Raw genomic sequence first — 22,759 nt, 5'->3', positions numbered from 1 at the left:
GTACCTTGTCATGAAGAAAAACAAATGACTTCTCAAATAACACACATTACTATTTTTGTATATAAAAGCTTGACCATTTTTTTAAATGTTTAATTGGGTATCAGGTCCTTATGGTGCAGTGTTACAATAAAAACCTTGAAAAACTAAAATACATTCATATTAATGTTTTTTCCTCATAAATGCCTTGAATTACAAATAAAGAATTACCACAAGATGAAATGAGGAGGAACACTCCTTCTATTTTAAAGACTAAAGAGTGAAAGTAAGGAGGAAATGAACTGATATGTCTCATGTGTGTCTAAATAAGCAAGAAAGGCTAAGGGAGAATTATTAAAGGACATTCTAATTATGATTAGGATAAAGGCCAGTTCAGCTAAGCAGTCACATCTGGCTTCTAGTGATACCATTCTACATAATCGAAATAATAAGTTAAGGTAGTAAGATTGTTGGAGTCTCTTGTGAATATTAGACGTATTTCCTCAGTGAGTCAGACTTAGAATGTCAGAGAGATCAATTTATGTGATTACGATTAATAAGGTAATTAAGAAATAGAGACAGCTCAAGAGGATATTGCCTGATAATTAATAACCAGCTGGAAAGGATAAGGGTCCTAGGGAACGGTGAATTAAATAAAGATCAGCTTGGAGAATTTCTATCAATAAGATACGGGCTATTTTTAAGGCAGTCAAGGTTAGTATCTGAAGGCCATCTGCTAAAAAATAACACTCTAATTAACAGGATTTTTGGAATTTCATGTCCTATAACATTTTAGAGAGGCCAGAAAGAAGGTCAGAAATAGGCAGGGAGAAGGTAAAGGAGAACAGCACTGTTCATGGAAAAGAGCACATGGTCTAGAGGGAAGGACCGGGTTCTACCTCCACCTCTGCCAGAGATGAGCTGTGTCAACCCGGAAGGAAGCGCTTCTCCTCAGGGCCCCTGGTTTCTTCATTTGTAAAATGAGATGATTGAACTGTATAGCCTCTATGGTTCCCTGAAGCTCTGAAACTTGAATTATAAACACAGGTCCTTAACAATGACAACCCTTAAAAACTAAAAATGAACACTTGGGCCAGAACAATAAGTGGTCATTGTTGGCTATTGGTGTTTAGACACCAACAAGCATCAAAGCTCCTGACTTTAAAGAAAAAAATTAAAAAGAAAAATATGGAAGGAATTGTCCCATTTTCTTAAGTCATGCACCTGAAAATAAAAATGAAAAATAAAGCAAGGACTATGGTTTATTTTTCTTGGCAGCTCCCAATACTTGTAACCAGATAATTTATGGTTACAGGAGGTCTAGCTACAACTATTGACAAAATACCTCTTGTCATAAGAAACAACATAAAGCATTCACCTCAAAGTTCAATCCCCTCAGTGACAATGTTCTCTGGAAACCAAAGCTTAAAAATCCCTGTAACTTGTTAAACTAGGAAGTGTCCTTGCTAATCAGACACTCTGGTGGTTAGGTAAAAACATCTTTGAAGAAAGGCACCAAATATCTTATGTACACAGAGGCAAGTGACAGAACAGACAGCTGCTTGCTGGGACCTGAATTTACCTCCCACTTCTCCAAAAGGCTTCAATACCTGAACATGGACTGAAGTTTCTAGGCTGAAGTTTACACAAATGGAACTGAAGGGTCAGAGCAGAGAGTTGCAAAAGTCAATTTTCCTCAGGCCAAAAAGCAAGGCAGGCAGGTTAAGCAGGGAGGGGACAAAAGCCTTCATGCCACCCTATACTCACCCAAAACAAAATAAAAGCAACGTGTGGGAAGAAAGATGGCAGAAGTAAGAGAAGAGTCCCTTTCTCCTCCTTATAAGCCCACCATACTGGGAGAATGCAATGTAAGGGTGAAGAAAGCAGCCACCTCTGATTTCTACCATCATCAATGTAGTAGTGGAGTTGGGGAAAAGCATTTTACAAAATCTAGTAATTTTCTGATATGTTGAGGCAATGTGGGGTTATTTAGAATTTGAATATAAAGATATCAGAAGCTGCGGCAGGAAAACACGCAACTGAGAGAAACAAAAAAGTCAAACAATGGGGTCTCTTTCAAAGTTTCTGCCCCTGTCCCCTTGTTCTTCTCTGGGCCAGAAGCTGCTGCACATTTGGGTGGATGGGAAGTCCTGAAACATCTAAATTGCTGCGCCCTTCCCAAGGGTCTCAGATGGCATATTCTCTCTTCTCCACAAGCACCTAGGCACCAGAAAAGCTGTGTGAAAATGAACAGCAAGGCAACGTTTTCAAAGGGGAAAACAAGAGTCATTCAGTGACAGGCAGCTTGTCAAGCAGGTGTAAATAGATAAGGGCTGTGGCTCCCAGTTGGAGAGGGATCATGGGCAGGCTGTGAGGCAGCAGGTAAAGTTCATTGCTGGTGTCCCTGCAAATGACCATAGCACTTTCAGCACCTCTGGCAAGGCTCTCTTCTCTGGGACTCCTTACACAGCTTACCAGCCTCTGTAGCACCCTCAGCGCCAACGAAGCAGCCTCCCAAAATGTAGCTGAAGAATCACAATTCCCAACTCTGAGGTTCTACTTGTATCCTTGTTTCCCAAGTTAAGCAGTGATGTAAATTCCAAGAGTAGACCACCAAATAAATAGGGCACACCAAAAATAGACTCCCTTCTATGGATACTGCACATCAAAGGGAGCCCATTCTTTCAGGCCCCAAAGAGTAGAAAAATTATTTTGGCAGTAGATGGTTTGAAAGGATTGTAGTTTGTGATTAATTATTTAAACCCCAAGTATTTAACCTAAAACAACCAGATAGGTAATCAGTGAATAAAGCTCTTGTTGGGTTTGTTTTGTTTTGTTTAACAAAGCAGTTTACTTGGAGAAGGGAGATACCATAGCATGGCAGTATACAGAAATAATAACAATGGACCTGAAGTCACCTAGAAGAGCAGCCATGATAAATATAGTTAAATATACTCACCAGGACATCTGTATGTCATGCTTACATTTTTCTTTATAGCTCAAATGTTTTATAATGTGGAAAGAGTAACAAGCTAGGAATTCAAATCTAGCTTCCAGTTCAAGCTCTGTCACTAGCCAGTTATGTGACCTTGGGCAATTTGCCCCCTTGGGACTCAGTTTTCCTACCTATAAAATGAGGACACTGGTGACTTGTAAAGTTCCTTCAAGTGCCAATTAATGGCCCAATAATCTTGGACCATGATTATAAGAACACTCATTTAGAAGAAAAGAACATTCCAGTCTGGTCAGAAATTTCAAGACAACCATCCAGACACACTTTGCCAATTATTCATCACTATGACACTTTGAGCATAAGAAGGCAGCAGTATTAATGTGTCAGAATATGCAATACTGTTTTATGAGTTTGCAGGCTCTAACAAAGTGGTTATCAACCAGAAGCCATTCTCACTGACACCAGCCAATGTCTGGAGACATTTTTGGTTGTCACAATTGGAGTGGGGTTGGGGTGTAAGAGGCTGAGGAGTGGGAGGATGTTACTGGCATCCAGAAAGTGGAGGCCAGGGCTGCTGTTAAACATCCTATAACGCACAGGACAGTCTCCACCACAAAAAATTATCTGGTCCCAAATGCCACTAGGGCCAAGGTGGAGCTCAATGAATACAATGGCTAGGCAGATCGCTGAGTGATGAAACAGGCAGGTAACCTGGAGAGATAAGCACTCTCACCTTTACCAGGCTGTACCCATATAAGGATGAGGGCCTACTGCTGCAATCCTCCATTTTCTCCTGTCATCAGTCTAGATTTTGTAGGAACTCATCTGACTTCTGAATCATGGTGACAAGTCACCAATTATTTTAACATATTAAATTTCTGGGGGAAGGGGGACTGTCAGATTCAGACTGCAGGCTGCTGGTGCGCCACCTCTGTTTTAAGTCTTAGATGGCAGACACCCAACTGCATCCCCCTAGCCTGCAAGAGAAATTGTTCAAAGGAAATGTGGCCACTTGAACTATTCTGCAATTCTATAAGGTTAAATAGTTTTTCAGGGGCGAGGGACTGTCTAGTTGCACAACTAGGAAAAACATGCAGTGAGTGATGAGGAACAGCAAGTTACATGTGTTTTTCTTATTCAATCTTGAATTTAGCCTATATTCAGGTTTTGTTTATGTTAATGCCAACTTGATTTTCTCTTCCTTTAAGTCAGATTTAATCCAGGAGCCCCAGTGCTGCTCAGAGGAAAGCAAGTAAAAGCCGACCGGGCACGGTGGCTCACGCCTGTAATCTCAACACTTTGGGAGGCTGAGGCGGGCAGATCACCTGAGGTCAGGAGCTCAAGACCAGCCTGGCCAACGTGGTAAAACCCCATCTCTACTAAAAATACAAAAATTAGCCGGGTGTGGTGGCAGGCGCCTGTAATCCCAGCTACTCGGGAGGCTTAGACGCGAGAATTGCTCGAACCCAAGAGGCAGAGGTTGCAGTGAGCCGAGATCATGCCATTGCACTCCAGTCTGGGAACCTGGGCAAAAACTCCGTCTCAAAAAAATATATAAATTAAAAAAAAAAAAAAAGCAAAAGCCTTTGCAAAAGAGGCCACAACATTTTTAATGAGCCGTCAGTCTCAGCTCCTTTGAATGCTGTAACTTTCTTAGGAGGAGTAGTTACTGCAGAGCCCTCATGTTTCACCAGGGCATGAAATTTGAAGGCTCCAGAAACATTTGTTTTTCAGCAGGGGGACACAGGAATTCAACAGGATCTCTGCTATGAGGAGCCTGATTAGATACGAAGAGGTATCAACACCTTTCCTCACTACTTCCTTTTGGGATCTCTGCTATGCCTAGTAGTGAGGAAAGGTGTTGACACCTCTTCATAGCTAACTAGGCTCCTCATTGGTATCACTAATTAAAAACCACCCGCTGACCCTGGACTTTTCACTGCTCATTGATGGAACTTTTATCTGGCCTTTTTCTAGGTTCAGACACCTGACTTGGACAGCAGACACTCACTTTGGAGCACTTGGCATGGACTTTCTCAAATAACTAAATAGTGATTCAGTTTTCTATCACCTAATATCATCTGGAAGTTCTAGAACCCAAAGGTGAGGTTGCTTACTGGTAACTTTGAAGAGAAGGTAACAATACATTATGGTTTCTAAAGCACTTTCAGCTCATCTCACATTGTTTTCGCATCTGTTGTGACTCTGATACACAGATCACGCCTGTGAAGTCTGTAGGATTGGTCTTACTATACACATTTCATTGATAGTAAACTAACCTATATAACAACCCAAGGGGAAGGTAGTGTAGCACAGATTATGGAGCAGATTGCCTGGGTTCAAATCCCTGGGTTCAAAGTTGTTTCTTATCAACTGTACAAGCTTGGACAAGTTTCTTTATTTTTCTGTGTTTCATTTTCATCATCTGCAAAATGAGAATAATCGCATTGACCTGATATGGTTTGGATGTGCATCCCCTCCCAGTCTCTTGTTGAAATGTGATCCCCAATGTTGCAGATGGAGCTTGGTGGGAGGTGTTTTGGTCATGAAGACAGATTCCTTGTGAATGTCTTGGTGCTGTTCTTGAAGTAATGAGTGATTTCTCACTCTGTTAGTTCACATGAGAGTTAGTTGTTTAACAGAGCCTGGCATCTCTCTTGCTTCCTCTCTTGCCTTGTGACATGCCTGCTTCCCCTTCACCTTCTGCCATAATTATAAGATTCCTGAGGCCTCATAAGAAGTCAAGCAGATGCTGGTGCCATGCTTCTACAGCCTGCAGAACCATGAGGCAAATAAATGTCTTTTCTTTATAAATTACCCAGTCTTAGGTATTCCTTTATAGCAATGCAAAATGTACTAACACACTCCCATAGGGTTGTCATGAGACTTAAAAGAGTAAATATATATGTAAAGTACTTGGGAAATGGCCTGGCACAAAGTAAACACTGTAGCATTAACTACTAATATCATTTTCCAGAATAGGAAACCAAACTACTGGATATCCCTGGCAGTCTGACAGCTGGGAACAGACTCAACCATTTTACTGCCACTCAATGAAGAAATCAAGAAGCAAAGTGCGGAGTGATATGTCAGTTGCCCATCATGCAAGGGGGACATTGAGAATTTGAAACCGTGGTCCCTTGACTTCAGATGCAGTGTCTTTATATCTCACCATGTGGCCTTGGGTATGATAGTGTGCCTGGGAGAACAAGCAATGAAGGTGTAAAGATGTATGTAACACAGCAACTTGTTATATCTTACTTTGAACAGTACCAAGAAAGCCTTCATGGAGTGCTAAAGTATATGAAGACTATGGCCCTCTGGAACCAAAAGCTATGGGAGCAATAAAATTAATCAGTCCAGAAACACAGTTCCTGAAAACTTGTGGAGCTATTACCATTATCTCTGAAATGTGTGTGCCAATACATTGGCAAAAAGCACTCACTTCCCATAGAAAGTTCTTTGAGTTCAGTTAAACATACCAAGCTGAGCTGGAAGTGAAAATAATTGCCTACTCCAGCACTGGAGAGTTTCAAATATATAGCAATTTGCTGGGTGTCCAGAAATTGATCACTTCATCATCCAGCAATCCAGCCAGGGGAGCAATTGCTCCGGTAGGAAGGTTAACAGGCAAGAAAATGAATCAGCGTCACATGGTTACAAATATGTTTTTGCTGCTCTCACTAAAAATTGCTGTGATTTTTTTTTTAAGTTCAGATGCCTAGATATTTTACTGCTGAGGCTATCAAGCCATTGAGCTATTGTTACAACAACTGACCACGCCATGATAGCATTATCATAGCTGTTTTTCTGTTGTTATGTGGTCAGCATTATGGATTGGGGATAAATCTGAACTATTTGCTGATCTGCTTTTACAGCATGCAGCATTATTGGCTCTGAAGGAGCTTCAGCTTTGTAGGCTGTGGATGCATATTGAGAATAATATCAGGGTGCAGATATTACCAAACCTTTATATGTTTGGTTTGTTTCCTAATAAAACACCCATAAGATCTTCCAAGGGGCCCACCTCAGTTAAGCTAGGAATTCACTCAGCCTATTAATATACTAAAATGCCAAGTCAGGGCTTCTCTGATTGTTGCTGCATGCAATAGGATGTGACAGTTTTTAGAAGTGGCTTGTTTAAAAGCTTTGCACTTCCTTGGAAGAAGGGTTCATGTAATATGACTAAATAATTATTATGATCATCATACATATTCATTAGATAAAATTATTTTTCAAGTATATACAGAACAAAATATGCTAGGTTTTAATTCTAAAATAGGATGACACCACTCTTTTTTTTTTTTTTTTTTTTTTTTTTTGAGATAGAGTCTCACTCTGTTGCCCAGGCTTGAATGCAGTGGCATGATCTCAACTCACTGCAACCTCTGCCTCCTGGGCTCAAGCGATTCTCCTGCCTCAGCCTCCCTAGTAGTTGGGACTACAGGCGTGCACCACCATGCCCAGCTAATTTTTTTTTTTTTTTTGTATTTTTGGTAGAGACACAGTTTCACTATGTTGCCCAGGCTGGTCTCGAACTCCTGGGCTCAAGTGATCCACCTGCCTTGGCCTCCCAAAGTGCTAGGATTACAGGTGTGAGCCACCACACCTGGCCAGGATGACACCTTTATAATGTACATGTGCCTTGCTTTAAATAAACCAGTGGTCTTCTGAAATGTCAAATGTGTATGGTAATGTTCAAGCTGGACAAGTATCTCCCTCGGTGTATGTTATCTAACTATTATCTTTTATACAGAGGCCTTGCTCACTCAAACCTAGTCTCTCTTTAGGCACCAAGAACATAACTAGATAATCTTTTGAGGCCACCCATTCCCAGTTCAACATTCCATTCAACATTATCTACACAGAGATCTTATGTGTAATATTCGGAAAACAAAAGACTTAATTTGAGAAGAGCCAGAGTAAAACTAGAAACAGATTTACTTTGCAATTAAGTTAGATAAATATCAGTAATTACAGCATATATAACCCAGGTGTGGTCTCATTTCATCTTTCCTCACAAAGGAATTAGTATAGTCTTTTGGCCCTGGGTGGCTTAGGTCAGAGTCCTCTTCTTGCATCATTATCCTTTGGGATTCCTGATGACACTCCCTGTGGGGGTTCTCAGATTCTCGCTGCATTCTCTCAGGGTTCCCCTCTACCTTTAGAAAGTTTCTTTGTTACAACATGTTCAGCTGTTGGTGCTTTCAACCTGACCTCTTGATCTCCTCTGCACATTTAAGCAGGGCTTTATCTGATGCTGACAGTTTTGCCATGCTTCCCGTGGTAACACTCTCTGCATCTAGTCCCAGGTTTGCACATCTTATTGTGGTTCCCCTGCCTCTTAGATTAGGTCTCAGACATACCTCACAATCTTTCACAGCTGGGCTACAGAACATCTCCTGGCATCTGGGGAGTTTAGGACAAGAGGACAGAGAAGATGTGACTCTGGACTCCTAGCTATGCTTCAGCTCGGGCAGCTTGACTTTGAGCTCTATTATGTATCACATTCTAGGTAAGATTTCTTTCTAAGCAAGATCTTCTTGGCAAACAAGCAAATGGAGAAGTTTACATACTAAAATGATGGCACGTACTTCTTTCTTCAGTCACCATGTGGTCAGGGAACCTTCTGTTTATATTCACTATTCTGGTTACCTATTACTATGTCACAAAGCCATACAAAACTTGGCAGCTTAAACAGACAGGCATTTTATTATATCTCCAGATGTCATGGGTCAGAAATTCAGAGAAGGCTCAGGCTCAGCTGGGTGGGTTTTTTTTTTTTTTTTTTTCTCTGGGTGGCTTGAAGGAGTTCACTTGGGGGTATTCAACCCTTAGCTGGTCTGAATGGTCCACAACAGTTCTCTCTCATGTCACTTGATGGTGACAGCAGGAGGTCTGGCCTCAGCTGGATCTGTCAACCCAAAGTGCCTACATGTGGCTACTCCAGCATGGCAGTCTCAGGAAATCTGGACTTCTTATATGGAGGCTCAGAGATCTCAAAAATAGTGTCCTAAGAAACAGAAAGTGAAAATCTACAGATATTTAGGGCCTGGGCTCAGAGAGCTGGCACAGTGTCACTTCTGCTATTATTCCATTGGTCAAAGCAGTTACAGAGCCCGTCCACATTCAAAGGGAAGGCAATAGACCTCTACTAAAAATAGTAGCAAAGAATTTGCGGCTATCTTTAATCTACCATAGTTACAGACCTTTAAATGGTGCCATTTTTGACCCAAATGACCATATGGTCAGTGACTTCACCACTCCCACTTCTCTTTCTGATCTCAGTTTCTGGTCTTGCACTCTACCCTGGCAAAGATGATCATGCTGCTGAGTTGACGTATACTGACCAGTCTAAGGAATCATGGCCTCACATTGTCCACTGTATATTTCTGAACTGACTTCCAAGAGCGCTGTCTGTATTCCCTGTCAGTCCTTCCACTCTGTGAAGTGCAGAAGTTTCCCTTTGGCTACGGTTGTCATATAAAAGAAGGGGCATGTAGTTAAACTTGAACTTAAGATAAACAACAAACTTTTTTTATTATTATAAGAATGTCTCAAATATTGCATGGGACATACTTATACTAAACAATTGTTTAATCCCACAGCCCTAATATTTTGCTGACATGATTAAAGCAATTACTTATACACGTATCACAGTTTAACAATGGAGACAAGAGTCACAGAATTATTTTAACTCTTTGACTTTTCTTTCCCATAACATGTGGTTTATAATCACACTCATTGGGTGAGGGTGAGAGGAATCCAATCCTGAGATCAGTCAAATCTTATGACCACCACTTTGCCTAAATATATTAATATATAAATGGCTTTTACTAAACAAACTTTCTTGTCTAGCAAATGCTTCTATCATTCCTTTTTGAAGTTAAAGAAAACCTCTGCATTTAAATGTAGCTATATTGCAAATTTAAAGGGTCAGTCAAAAGTATTTATTGTGTACTTTATGTTAAGTCAGTAACAATCAGCATGTGCTTCTTGACTGGGAGGAGTTCAGCGTCTAGGAAAGATACAGAAATGTGAACAGATTATCACAGAGCAATGTGAATTAAAATAAAACAAGAAAAGAGTTCAGCAGGTATGACTTAAAAGGCTTAGGGAATTTGACATCATAGAGGAGGTAATACTTGGTCTGATCTTGAAGAACAAGTAAGAATTAGGCAGAAAAGGAAGCCAAAGTCATTCTCAGCAGAAAACAAAAACAAATAAACAAACTTGTACAAATGAACAGTCATGAAGGATCCTGCCATGTTTGTGTAGCAGAGAAGGCTCTTGGTCTAGTCAAAGCTGGAGAAGAGGCACTGGAGACCCATTTGCTCAGCTTCACCCATGCTACAAATACATAAAAAGGACGAGGTTCCTAATTCATCCCAACATTTAGCAACAGCAAGAGGAAGCCTAACAAAAGCAAGTGATCACAAGGCCCAACAAATAATCAAAATAAAGGCAAGAGGAAAGATGCCCAACTTCAGCAAGGATGAAAAGAAAATTGGTGCTGTAGCTCCCACAACTTTAATTCTCCTCTCACTATGGCAAAAACCAATTTTCTACATGAGACTGGCTTGGAAGATTACAGAAAATAATTTACAAGTTTTCAGTTTTAGAGATAATCAGCAAAATATTTCTCTGACCACTGAGTGAAAAAATGAGCAAAAACTCTTCTAATAATTCCATTAGAAATCCTATGATAGCAAGGTCCCAAACAAGCTAGAAAGCAGGTTCCTGTGAATACACAGCCATGTATATTTGGGTACTGCATACTTGTAATTTAGGATTAATGATAGCTCAGTGGTCCAACATGGACAGGAAAACATGGTGAAGAGCCAAGACTCAATGATAACAAAACAACAGAAACATCTTTTTGATGTCTGATACACCTTCAATTATTTGATGTTTTTCATAACTGATTTTATAAATCTAATTATTAAAACTTGAAAGACAAAATGAGATATCATGACACACCTATTGGAATGGCTCAAAATTAAAAAAAAAAAATCCGACAGTGCCAAATGCTGAAGAGAATGCAAACCAACTTGAATGTTTATGTATTGCTGGTGGGATTTCCACATTAGTAAAATGTTTGGCAGTTTATAAAGTGAAGGTTAGATGAAGGTATTTACCCGAGAGAACTAAAAGCCTATGTCCACATAAAAACCTGCATATGAATGTTTAAGCAATCTTATTCATAAATGCTTAAAGTTGGAAACAACCCAAAATGTCTATCAACTGGTGAATAGATAAATCATTATATCTACATAGCAATAAAAAGGAAAGAACTACTGATACACAATAGCATGGATGAATCTAAGAAGCATTATGCTAAGAGGAAGAAGCCAGACTCAGAAGAATACATATTGAATGATTCAATGCATACGGTATTTGGAAAAGAAAAAACTATGGAACAGAAGTTTGATCAGTCGTTGCCAGTGACTGGAAGTGGAGAAGGCAGATTGACTCCTACAAAAGTCATGAGGAAATAAATCTATATCTTGACTTTGGTGATTGTTACCTGACTGTATACATTTGCCAAAATTCATTGAATTGTACACATAAACACAGTGAATTTTACTGTATATAAATTATATCTTAAAATAAACTTTTATGTCTAAGACAGAAAAAAACTTGAGTTGAAGAAAGCAGTATCTTTTTTGTTTGATTATGGTTTGACCATTTTCACTACTGAAGGCTTTTGATCTTTATCCTTTTGTTGGCAATAATTTATATCCTATATATCCAGTGGTATACTTGAATGTCAATCAACCATTTTCAGCCAGTTTTGAGAGAATTAAGCCCTAATAACTACAACATCCATAGTATGTAATGAACAAATGTCTCTTCTCTGAAGCTAGAGAGGTCCTAGTTATGTACCACCTTTGAGAAAACTGAGGAAAAGGTCACTTAAGTTATTTTCTCTGTTTTATGGTTTAGATGAGGAACTTTGATTGAACTTATAGCTAATGTAGGTTAAACTAGTAAAAAGAGACCACTTAGGCATATTAGCACAATATAGCTAAGTAACTATGTTTTTGAGCACTTTTTCATTTTATGAAGTAATTCTGAATACTACAAAGGGAAAATATGGAAAGATTCCTTTAACTAGTTTGTGTCTGCACCAGCTGTTTTTGCTTTCTTAGTTAGAACACTAACAGAGAGTAGTTTCAAACCACAAAACCAAGACTAATTCACCAGGGCAGTCAGCCTTACCTCTCAAAAACACATTTCTTATCTTCCTTGTTTTGATAGCCTTGGTGTTGGGATGTAAAATTCCTGAGGTGTTCCCTAAATAGACAGGACAGTGCTTCTTTCATGAATAGCTAATTTGAGTCAATAAAATGTTTGTCAAAGGGGCAGGAAAAAAAATCAGTGGGTCTCAAGAAATACAACAAAGGGGTAACCCTTAGACTAATTTTCTACTGTGAAATCTGAGGTATCTTAGAAGACATCTGGCACTAAGTTTACAACCAGGTACTCATAAAAGGAGAGCCAGGGGAGAAAATTAACTTTAAAATTCATCTAGCTGTAAATGCAGATATCCAAAACATAAAATGGAGCGATGGGGGAGTAAAAGTGTAAGGTTGTTGTGTGCAATCAAATTTGAGTTGCTATCATCTTGAAATAAACTGTTATAAGATGCTGTGTGTAAGCCTCATGGTAACCAAAAAGCAAAAGTCTGTAGGAGACAAACAAAACAAAAATAAAAAAAGATTCAAAATACATTACTACAGAAAACCATCAAGCCACAAAGAAAGACAACAAGAGAGAAAAAAGAAACAAAGTATCCACAAAACAACCAGAAAACAATTAACAAAATTACAGTAATAATAAGTCCTTACCTATAAATAATTACCTGAATGTAAATGGATTAAGTTCTCCAATAAAAAGACATAGAGTGAATAAATGGATAAACAAAACCAAGACCCAATTATATGCTGCCTATAAGAAATTCACTTCACTTTTAAGGACATGCTTAGATGAAAGTGAAGGGATGGAAAAATATTCATGCAAATAGAAAAAAAAGAATTTTTGTTTTCTAGGAATATCAATACTTATGTCAGATAAAATAAACTTTAAGTTAAAAACTGTAAAAAGAGACAAAGAAGGATATTATGTGATGATAAACTGGTGATTTCATCAAGAAGATTAAACAATTATAAATACATATGCATATGCACCCAACAGTGGAACACCTAAATATATAAAACAAATATTAAGACTATTTAGAGAGATACAGATTGCAATACAGTAATAATACGAGATTTCAATACAACACTTTTAGTAATGGATATGTGGAAATATTGGACTTGAACAACACTTTAGACTAAATGACCTAACAGGCATATACAGAACATTCCATCCAACAGCAACAGAATACACATTTTTCTCAAGTGCACATAGAACATTCTTCAGGATAGGTAATATGTTAGGCCACAAGACAAGTCTTAGCAAATTTAAGATTAAAACCATATCAAGTATCTTTCTGATCACAATAAAAGAAGAAATTAATAACAGAAGGAATCTAGGAAAACTCATGAATATATGAAATTAACAACATGTTCCTGAAAAACCAATGAATCAACAAAGAAGTTAAAAGAGAAATTTAAAAACATCTTGAGACAAACAAAAATAGAAACACAACATATGAAAATGTATGGGATGCAGCAAAAGCAGTTGTAAGAGGAAACTTCATAGCAATAAATGCCTATGTCATAAAAGAAGAAAGATAGCAAAAAAAAAAAAATGTTGTGCCCCAAGGGAATAGAAAAAGAAGAACAAAGTAATCTCAATGTTATGAAAAGGAAAGAAATAATACATATCAGAGCAGAAATAAATAAAATAGAAGTTAGAAAGATAATACAAAAGATCAACACAAATAGAAGTTGGGGCTTTTTTTTTTTTTTTTTTTTTGAGAAGACATAATTTACAAACCTTTAGCTAGACTAACCAGGAGAAAAAGAGAAAAGATTCAAATAAACAAAACCAGAAATGAAAGAGGAGATATTATGACTGATACTACAAAAATACAAAGGATCATAAGAACAATTATATGCCAAAAAATTAGATAACTTAGAAGAAATGGTTAAATTCCTAGACACATACAACCTCTAAACACTGAATTATAAAGAAATAGGAAATCTGAACAAACCAATAATGAGTTATGAGATTAAGTCAGTAATCCATAGTCTCCCATTTAAAAAAAAAAAAAAAAAAAAGCCCAAGACCTGATGGCTTCACTGCTGAATTTAACCAAACATTTAAAGAATAACTAATGTCAATTCTCCACAAACTTTTACAAAAAATTAGACGAAGGAATATTTTCAGACCTATTTATAAGGCCAGCATAGTTCTGATACCAAAGCCAGACAAAGACATCATAAGAAAAGAAAGCTACCCGACAATATTTTTGATTAACATCAGTGCAAAAGTCCTCAACACAACAGTAGCAAACAAAATTCAGCTACACATTAAAAGGATCACTCACCATGATCAAGTGAGACTTATTCCTGGGATGTAAGGATGATTCAACACTCACAAATCAATAAATGTGATAGACTACATTAACAGAATGAGGGACAGAAAATTATATAATCATGTCATCAGATGAAGGAAGTCATTTGACAAAATTTTTCATTATGTTCTTTCATGATAAAAACACTCAACAAATTAGCTATGGAATAACAGTGATTCAACACAGTAAAGATGATATGTAAGAAACTCATAGCTAACATTATACTCAATGGTGAAAAACTGGAACCCTTTCCTCTAGAATCTAGTACAAGACAAGCATGCTCACTCTCACCACTTACATTCAACAGTTTGGAAGTCCTTGTGGACCAATAAAGTAAGAGAAAGAATTAAAAGGCATCCAAAAGATGGCTGAATAGGAACAGCTCTGGTCTGTACCCAGCAAGATCAATGCAGAAGGCAGGTGATTTCTGCATTTCACTTTTTTTTTTTTTTTTTTTTTGAGACGGAGTCTCGCTCTGTCTCCCAGGCTGGAATGCAGTAGCGCTATCTCGGCTCACTGCAAGCTCCACCTTCCGGGTTCACACCATTCTCCTGCCTCAGCCTCTCCGAGGAGCTGAGACTACAGGCGCCCGCCACCACGCCCGGCTAATTTTTTGTATTTTTAGTAGAGACGGGGTTTCACCGTGGTCTCGATCTCCTGACCTCGTGATCCGCCCGCCTGGGCCTCCCAAAGTGCTGGGATTACAAGCGTGAGCCACCGCGCCCGGCCAATTTCTGCATTTCAAACTGAGGTACCCAGTTCATCTCATTGGGACTGGTTGGACAGTGGGTGCAGCCCACAGAAGGTGAGCTGAAGCAGGGTGGGGCATCACCTTACCCTAGAAGTGCAAGGGGTCAGGGAATTCTCTCCCCTACCCAAAGGAAGCTGTGAGAGACTGTACTGGGAGGAACAGTATACTCCGGCTCAGATACTGTGCTTTTCCCATGGTTTTCCTAACTGGCAGACCAGGAGATTCCCTCTGGTGCCTATGCCACCACCCTGGGTTTCAAGTACAAAACTAGGAGGCCATTTGGGCAGACACCAAACTAAGTGCAGGAGTTTTTATTCACACCCCAGTGGCATCTGGAATGCTAGTGAGACAGAAGCATTCACTCCCCTGGAAAGAGGGCTGAAGCCAGGGAGCCAAGTGGTCTGGCTTGGCAGGTCCCACCCCTATGGGGCCCAGCAAGCTAAGATCCACTGGCTTGAAATTCTCACTGCCAGCACAGCAGTCTGAGCTTGAACTGGGACACTCAGGCTTGGTTGGGAGAGGGGTATCTGCCATTGCTGAGGCTTAAGTAGGTGGTTTTACCCTCACAGTGTAAACAAAGCCACCAGGAAGTTCGAACTGGGTGGAGCCCACTGCAGCTCAGCAAGGTAGCTCAGACTGGCTCTCTATACTCCTCCTGTCTGGGCAGTGCATCTCTGGAAAAAAGGCAGCAGCTGCAGTCAGGGACTTATAGATAAAAGCCCCATCTCCCTGGGACAAAGCATCTGGGGGAAGAGGTGGCTGTGGGCACAGCTTCAGCAGACTTAAACATCCCTGCCTGACAGCTCTGAAGACAGCAGTGGACATCCTAGCACAGTGTTAGAGCTATGATAAGGGACAGACTGCCTCTTCAAGTGGGTCCCTGACCCCCATGTATCCTGACTGGGAGACACCTCCCAGTAGGGGCCGACGGATACCTCATACAGGAGAACTCTGCCTGGCATCTGGTGAGTGCCCCTCTGGGACAAAGCTTCCAGAGGAAGGAACACACAGCAATCTTTGTTGTTTTGCAGCATCTGCTGGTGATACCCAGGCAAACAGGGTCTGGAGTGGACCTCCAGCAAACTCCAGCAGACCTGCAGCAGAGGGGCCTGACTGTTAGAAGGAAAACTAACAAACAGAAGGAAAAGTATCAGCATCAACAAAAAGGACTTCCAATCAGAGACCCCATCCAAAGGTCACCAACATCAAAGATCGAAAGTAGATAAATCCATGAAGATGGGGAGAAACCAGTGCAAAAAGGCTGAAAATTCCAAAAACCAGAATGCCTCTTCTCCCCCAAAGGATCACAACTCCTCTCCAGCAAGGGAACAAAACTGGACAAAGAACGAGTTTGATGAATTGACAGAAGTAGGCTTCAGAAGGTAGGTAATAACAAATTCCCCAGAGCTAAAGGAGCATGTTCTAACCCAATGCAAAGAAGCTAAAAACCTCAAAAAAAAGGTTAGATGTATTGCTAACTAGAATAACCAGTGTAGAGAAGAACATAAATGACTTGATGAAGCTGAAAAACACAGCACGAGAACTTCGTGAAGCATGCATAAGTATCAATAGCCGAATTGATAAAGCGGAAGAAAGGATATCAGAGATTGAAGATCAACTCAATGAAATAAAGTGAGAAGATAAGATTAGAGAAAAAAGAGTGAAAATAAATGAACAAAGCCTCCAAGAAATACGGTTCTATGTGAAAAGATCAAATCTGTGTTTGACTGGTGTACCTGAAAGTGACAGGGAGAATGGAACCAAGTTGGAAAACACTCTGCAGGATATTATCCAGGAGAACTTCCCCAACCTAGCAAGGCAGGCCAACATTCAAATTCAGGAAATGCAGAGAACACCACGAAGATACTCTTCGAGAAGAGCAATCCCAAGAAACATACTCATCAGATTCATCAAGGTTGAAATAAAGGAAAAAATTTTAAGGGCAGTCAGAGAGAAAGGCCTTGTTACCCTCAAAAGGAAGCCCATCAGACTAACAGTGGATCTCTTGGCAGAAACCCTACAAGCCAGAAGAGAGTCGGGGCCAATATTCAACATTCTTAAATAAAAGAATTTTCAACCCAGAATTTCATATCCAGCCAAACTAAGCTTCATAAGTGAAGGAGAAATAAAATCCTTTATGGACAAGTAAATGCTGGGAGATTTTGTCACCACCAGGCCTGCCTTACAAGAGCTCCTGAAGGAAGCACTAAACATGGAAAGAAACAGCCGGTACCAGCCACTGCACAAACATGCCAAATTGTAAGGACCATAGACACTATGAAGAAACTGCACCAACTAACAGGCAAAATAACCAGCTAGCATCATAATGACAGGATCAAATGCACACATAACAATATTAACCTTAAATGTAAATGGGCTAGATACCCCAATTAAAAGACACAGATGAGCAAACTGGTTGAAGAGTCAAGACCACAAGTCAGCACACAAGAATACATCTGTGTGTTGTATTCAGGAGACCCATCTCATGTGCAAAGACACACATAGGCTCAAAATAAAGGGAGAGCTGAATATTGACTGAGCACATGGAAGGCAAAAAAAGAGCAGGGGTCACAATCCTAGTCTCTGATAAAACAGAATTTAAACCAACAAAGATCAAAAGAGACAAAGAAGGGCATTAAATAATGGCAAAGGGATCAAAGCAAGAAGAAAAGCTAACTATCCTAAATATATATGCAACCAATACAGGAGCATCCAGATTCATAAAGCAACTACTGAAAGACCTGCAAAGAGACTTAGACTCCCACACAATAATAGTGGGAGACTTTAACACCCCACTGTCAATATTAGACAGACCAAGGAGACAGAAAATTAACAAAGATATCCAGGACTTGAACTCAGCTCTGGAACAAGCCAGCCTAATAGATATCTACAGAACTCTCTGTGCCAAACCAACAGAATATACATTCTTCTCAGCACCACATTGCACTGATTCTAAAATTGACCACATAGTTGAAAGTAAAACACTCCTCAGCAAATGCAAAAGAAACAAAATCATAACAAACAGTCTCTCAGACCACCAGGCAATCAAACTGGAACTTAGTATTTAGAAACTCACTCCAAAACCACACAATTACGTAAAAACTGAATAACCTGCTCTTGAACGACTACTGTGTAAATAATAAAATTAAGTCAGAAATAAATAAGTTCTTTGAAACCAATGAGAACAAAGACACAATGTACCAGAATCTCTGGGACACATTTAAAGCAGTGTGTAGAGGGAAATTTACAGCACTAAATGCCCATAAGGGAAAGCAGGAAAGATCTAAAATCAACATCCTAACATCACAATTAAAAGAACCAGAGAAGCAAAAGCAAACAAACTCAAAAGCAAACAGAAGACAAGAAATAACTAAGATCAGAGCAAAACTGAAGGAGATAGAGACATGAAAAACCCTTCAAAAAAGTCAGTGAAGTCAGGAGTTGGTTTTTTGAAAAGATTAACAAAATAGATAGACCACTAGCCAGACTAATAAACAAGAAAAGAGAGAAAAATCAAATAGACACTATAAAAAATGAATATCACCACCAATCCCACAGAAATACAAACTACCATCAGACAATACTATAAACACCTCCACGCAAATAAACTAGAAAATCTAGAAGAAATAGATAAATTCCTGAAAACATATACCCTCCCAAGACTAAACCAGGAAGAAGTCAAATCCCTGAATAGACCAATAACAAGTTCTGAAATTGAGACAGCAATTAATAGCCTACCAACCAAAAACAGTCCAGGAACAGACAGATTCACAGCCAAATTCTAACAGAGGTACAAAGAGGAGCTGGTACTTCAGAAAGTATTCCAAACAACAGAAAAAGAGGGACTCCTCCTTAACACATTTTATGAGGCCAGTATCATCCTGATACCAAAACCTGGCAGAGAAACAACAAAAACAGAAAATTTCAGGCCAATATCCCTGATGAACATTGATGCAAAAATCCTCAATAAAATACTGGCAAACCAAATCCAGCAGCACATCAAATAGCTTATCCACCACAATCAAGTCAGCTTCATCCCTGGGATGCAAGGCTGGCTCAATATACACAAATTAATAAACATAATCCATCACATAAACAGAACCAATGACAAAAACCACATGATTATCTCAACAGATGCAGAAAAGGCCTTTGACAAAATGCAACAGCCTTTTATGCTAAAAACCCTCAAAAACTAAGTATCGATGGCAGGTATCTCAAAATAATAAGAGCTATTTACGACAAACCCACAGCCAATATTATACTGAATGGGCAAAACCTGGAAGCACTCCCTTTGAAAACCGGCACAAGACAAGGATGCCCTCTCTCACCACTCCTATTCAACATAGTGTTGGAAGTCCTGGCCAGGTCAATCAGGCAAGAGAAAGCAATAAAAGGTATTCAAATAGGCAGAGAGAAAGTCAAATTGTCTTTGTTTGCAGAAGAGATAATTGTATATTTAGAAAACCCCATTGTCTCAGCCCCAAATCTCCTTACGCTGATAAGCAACTTCAGCAAAGTCTCAGGATACAAATTCAATGTGCAAAAATCACAAGCATTCCTATACACCAATAATAGACAAGAGACAGAGATCCAAATCATGAGTGAACTCCCATTCACAGTTGCTACAAAGAGAATGAAATATCTAGGAATCCAACTTACAACTGATGTGAAGGACCTCTTCAAGGAGAACTACAAGCCACTGCTCAACTAAATAAGAGAGGACACAAACAAATGAAAAAACATTCCATGCTCATGGATAGGAAGAATCAATATCATGAAAATGGCCGTACTGCCCAAAGTAATTTATAGATTCAGTGCTATCCCCATCAAGCTACCATTGACTTTCTTCACAGAATTGGAAAAGACTACTTTAAATTTTATATGGAACTAAAAAAGAGCCCACATAGCCAAGACAATCCTAAGCCAAAAGAACAAAGCTGGAGGCATCATGCTACCTGACTTCAAACTTTACTACAAGGCTACAGTAACCAAAACAGCATGGTACTGGTACCAAAACAGATATATAGACCAATGAAACAGAACAGAGGCCTGCAAAATAACACCACACATCTACAACCATCAAACCTGACAAAAAACTTTGACAAACCGGACAAAAACAAGCTATGGGGAAAGGATTCCCTATTTAATAAATGGTGTTGGGAAAACTGGATAGCCATATGCAGAAAGCTGAAATTGGACCCCTTCCTTACACCCTATACAAAAATTAACTCAAGATGGATTAAAGACTTAAATGTAAGACCTAAAACCATAAAAACTCTAGAAGAAACCTAGGCAATAGCATTCAAGACATAGGCATGGGTAAAGACTTCATGATTAAAATACCTAAAGCAATGGCAACAAAAGCCAAAATTGACAAATGGGATCTAATTCAACTAAAGAGCTTTTGCACAGCAAAAGAAACTATCATCAGAGTGAACAGGCAACCTACAGAATGGGAGAAAATTTTTGTAATCTGTCCATCTGACAAAGGGCTAATATCCAGAATCTGCAAAGAACTTAAACAAATTTACAAGAAAAAAACAAACAACCCCATCAAAAAGTGGGCAAAGGATATGAACAGACACTTCTCAAAAGAAGACATTTATGTGGCCAACAAACATATGACAAAAAGCTCATCATCACTTGTCATTAGAGAAATGCAAATCAAAATCACTTTGAGATACCATCTCATGCCAGTTAGAATGGCGATCATTAAAAAGTCAGGAAACAACAGATGCTGGAGAAGATGTGGAGAAATAGGAATGCTTTTACACTGTTGGTGGGAATGTAAATTAGTTCAACCATTGTGGAAGACAGTGTGGCAATTCCTCAAGGATCTAGAATTAGAAACACCATTTGACCCAGCAATCCTATTACTGGGTATATACCCAAAGGATTATAAATCATTCTGCTATAAAGACTTATGCACACATATGTTTATTGTGATACTTTTCACAATAGCAAAGACTTGGAACCCACCCAAATGCCCATTAATGATAGACTGGATAAATAAAATGTGGCACATATACACCATGGCATACTATGCAGCCATAAAAAAGGATGAGTTCATGTCTTTTTCAAGGATATGGATGAAGCTAGACACCATCATTCTCAGCAAACTAACAGAAGAACAGAAAACCAAACACCACATGTTCTCACTCATAAATGGGAGTTGAATAATGAGAACACATGGACACAGGGAGGGGAACATCCCAAACCGGGGAGTGGGGGACTAGGGGAGGGATAGCATTAGGAGAAATACCTAATGTAGATGACAGGTTGATGGGTGCAGCAAACCACCATGGCACGTGTATACCTATGTAACAAACCTGCACATTCTGCACATGTATCTCAGAACTTAAAGTATACTATAAATAAATAAATGGCATTCAAATATGAAAGGAAGTGAAACTGTTCCTGTTTGTTGATGACATGATGTTATGTATTGAAAATCTTAAATATTTCACAAAATAAAACTGTTAAGACTTTATATGATTTGTCTCTGTGTCCCTGTCAATATTTCATGTGGAATTGTAATCCTCAATCTTGGAGGAGGGGCTTGGTGGGAGGTGATCGGATCATGGGGGCAGACTTATGCCTTGTTGTTCTTATGATAGTGAGTGAGTTCTCATAATATTTGGGTGTTTAAAAGTGTGTAACACTTCCCCCTTTACTCTTTTCCTCCTGCTTTAGCCATGTAGGATGTGCCAGCTTCCCCTTAACCTTCTGCCATGATTTAAGTTTCCTAAGGCACGCTTCCTGTACAGCCTGTGGAACCTTGAGCCAGTTGAACTGCTTCTCTTTATAAATTACACAGTCTCAGGTAGTTCTTTATAGCCATATGGGAATGGACTAATACAGAAAATTGGTACCGGAGAAGTGGGGCATTGCTATAAAGAGATCTGAAAATGTGGAAGTGACTTTGGAAGTGGGTAAGGGGCAGGGATTGGAACAGTTTGGAGGGCTCAGAAGATAGGAAGATAAGGGACAGTTTGGAACATTCTGGACCTTGTTAAATTGTTGTGACAAAAATGCTGATAGTGATATTGTAAATGAAGTCCAGGCTAAGGTGGTCTCAGATGCAGATAAGAAACTTATTGGGAACTGGAAAAAAGGTCCTTCTTGCTACGCTTTAGCGAAGAGACTGGTGGCATTGTGCCCCTGCTCTAGGGATCCATGGACCTTTGAACTTGACAGAGATGATTTAGGGTATTTCTAAGGAGCAAAACATTCAAGAACTGACCTGGTTGCTTCTAAAAGCCTGTGCTTATCTGCATAAACAAAGAAATGACCTGAAACTGGAACTTATATTTAAAAGGGAAGCAGAGCATAAATGGAAAATTTGCAGCCTGGCTATGTGGTAGAAAAGAAAAACCCATTTTCTGGGGGAGGAATTCAGGAATGCTGCAGAAATTTGCATAAGTAAAGATCAAGCAAATGTTAATAGCCATTGCAATGGAGAAAATACCTCCAAGGTGTTACAGAGACCTTTGTGGCAGCCCCTCCTATCACAGACCTGGAAGTCTAGAAGGGAAAAATAGTTTTGTCAGCAGGC

The 22,759-nt window shown here is 39.3% G+C and overlaps 1 long non-coding RNA gene across 1 annotated transcript in view; it reads right to left on the bottom strand.

Moving 5' to 3' along the window:
* Positions 1-9,218, bottom strand: part of LOC134731747 (uncharacterized) — a 202,807-nt gene extending 193,589 nt beyond the window's left edge. The window contains exon 1 of the long non-coding RNA XR_010114305.1: positions 8,296-9,218. This is a non-coding gene — a long non-coding RNA (uncharacterized lncRNA). The remainder of the gene's footprint in view (positions 1-8,295) is intronic.
* Between the last annotated feature and the right edge of the window lie 13,541 nt (positions 9,219-22,759).

The sequence above is a fragment of the Symphalangus syndactylus genome, chromosome 11 (genome assembly GCF_028878055.3).
Source record: "Symphalangus syndactylus isolate Jambi chromosome 11, NHGRI_mSymSyn1-v2.1_pri, whole genome shotgun sequence".
Classification (NCBI taxonomy): domain Eukaryota; kingdom Metazoa; phylum Chordata; class Mammalia; order Primates; family Hylobatidae; genus Symphalangus; species Symphalangus syndactylus.
Note: the sequence above shows the minus strand (reverse complement) of the source record. Positions and strands in the feature narration are given on the sequence as shown.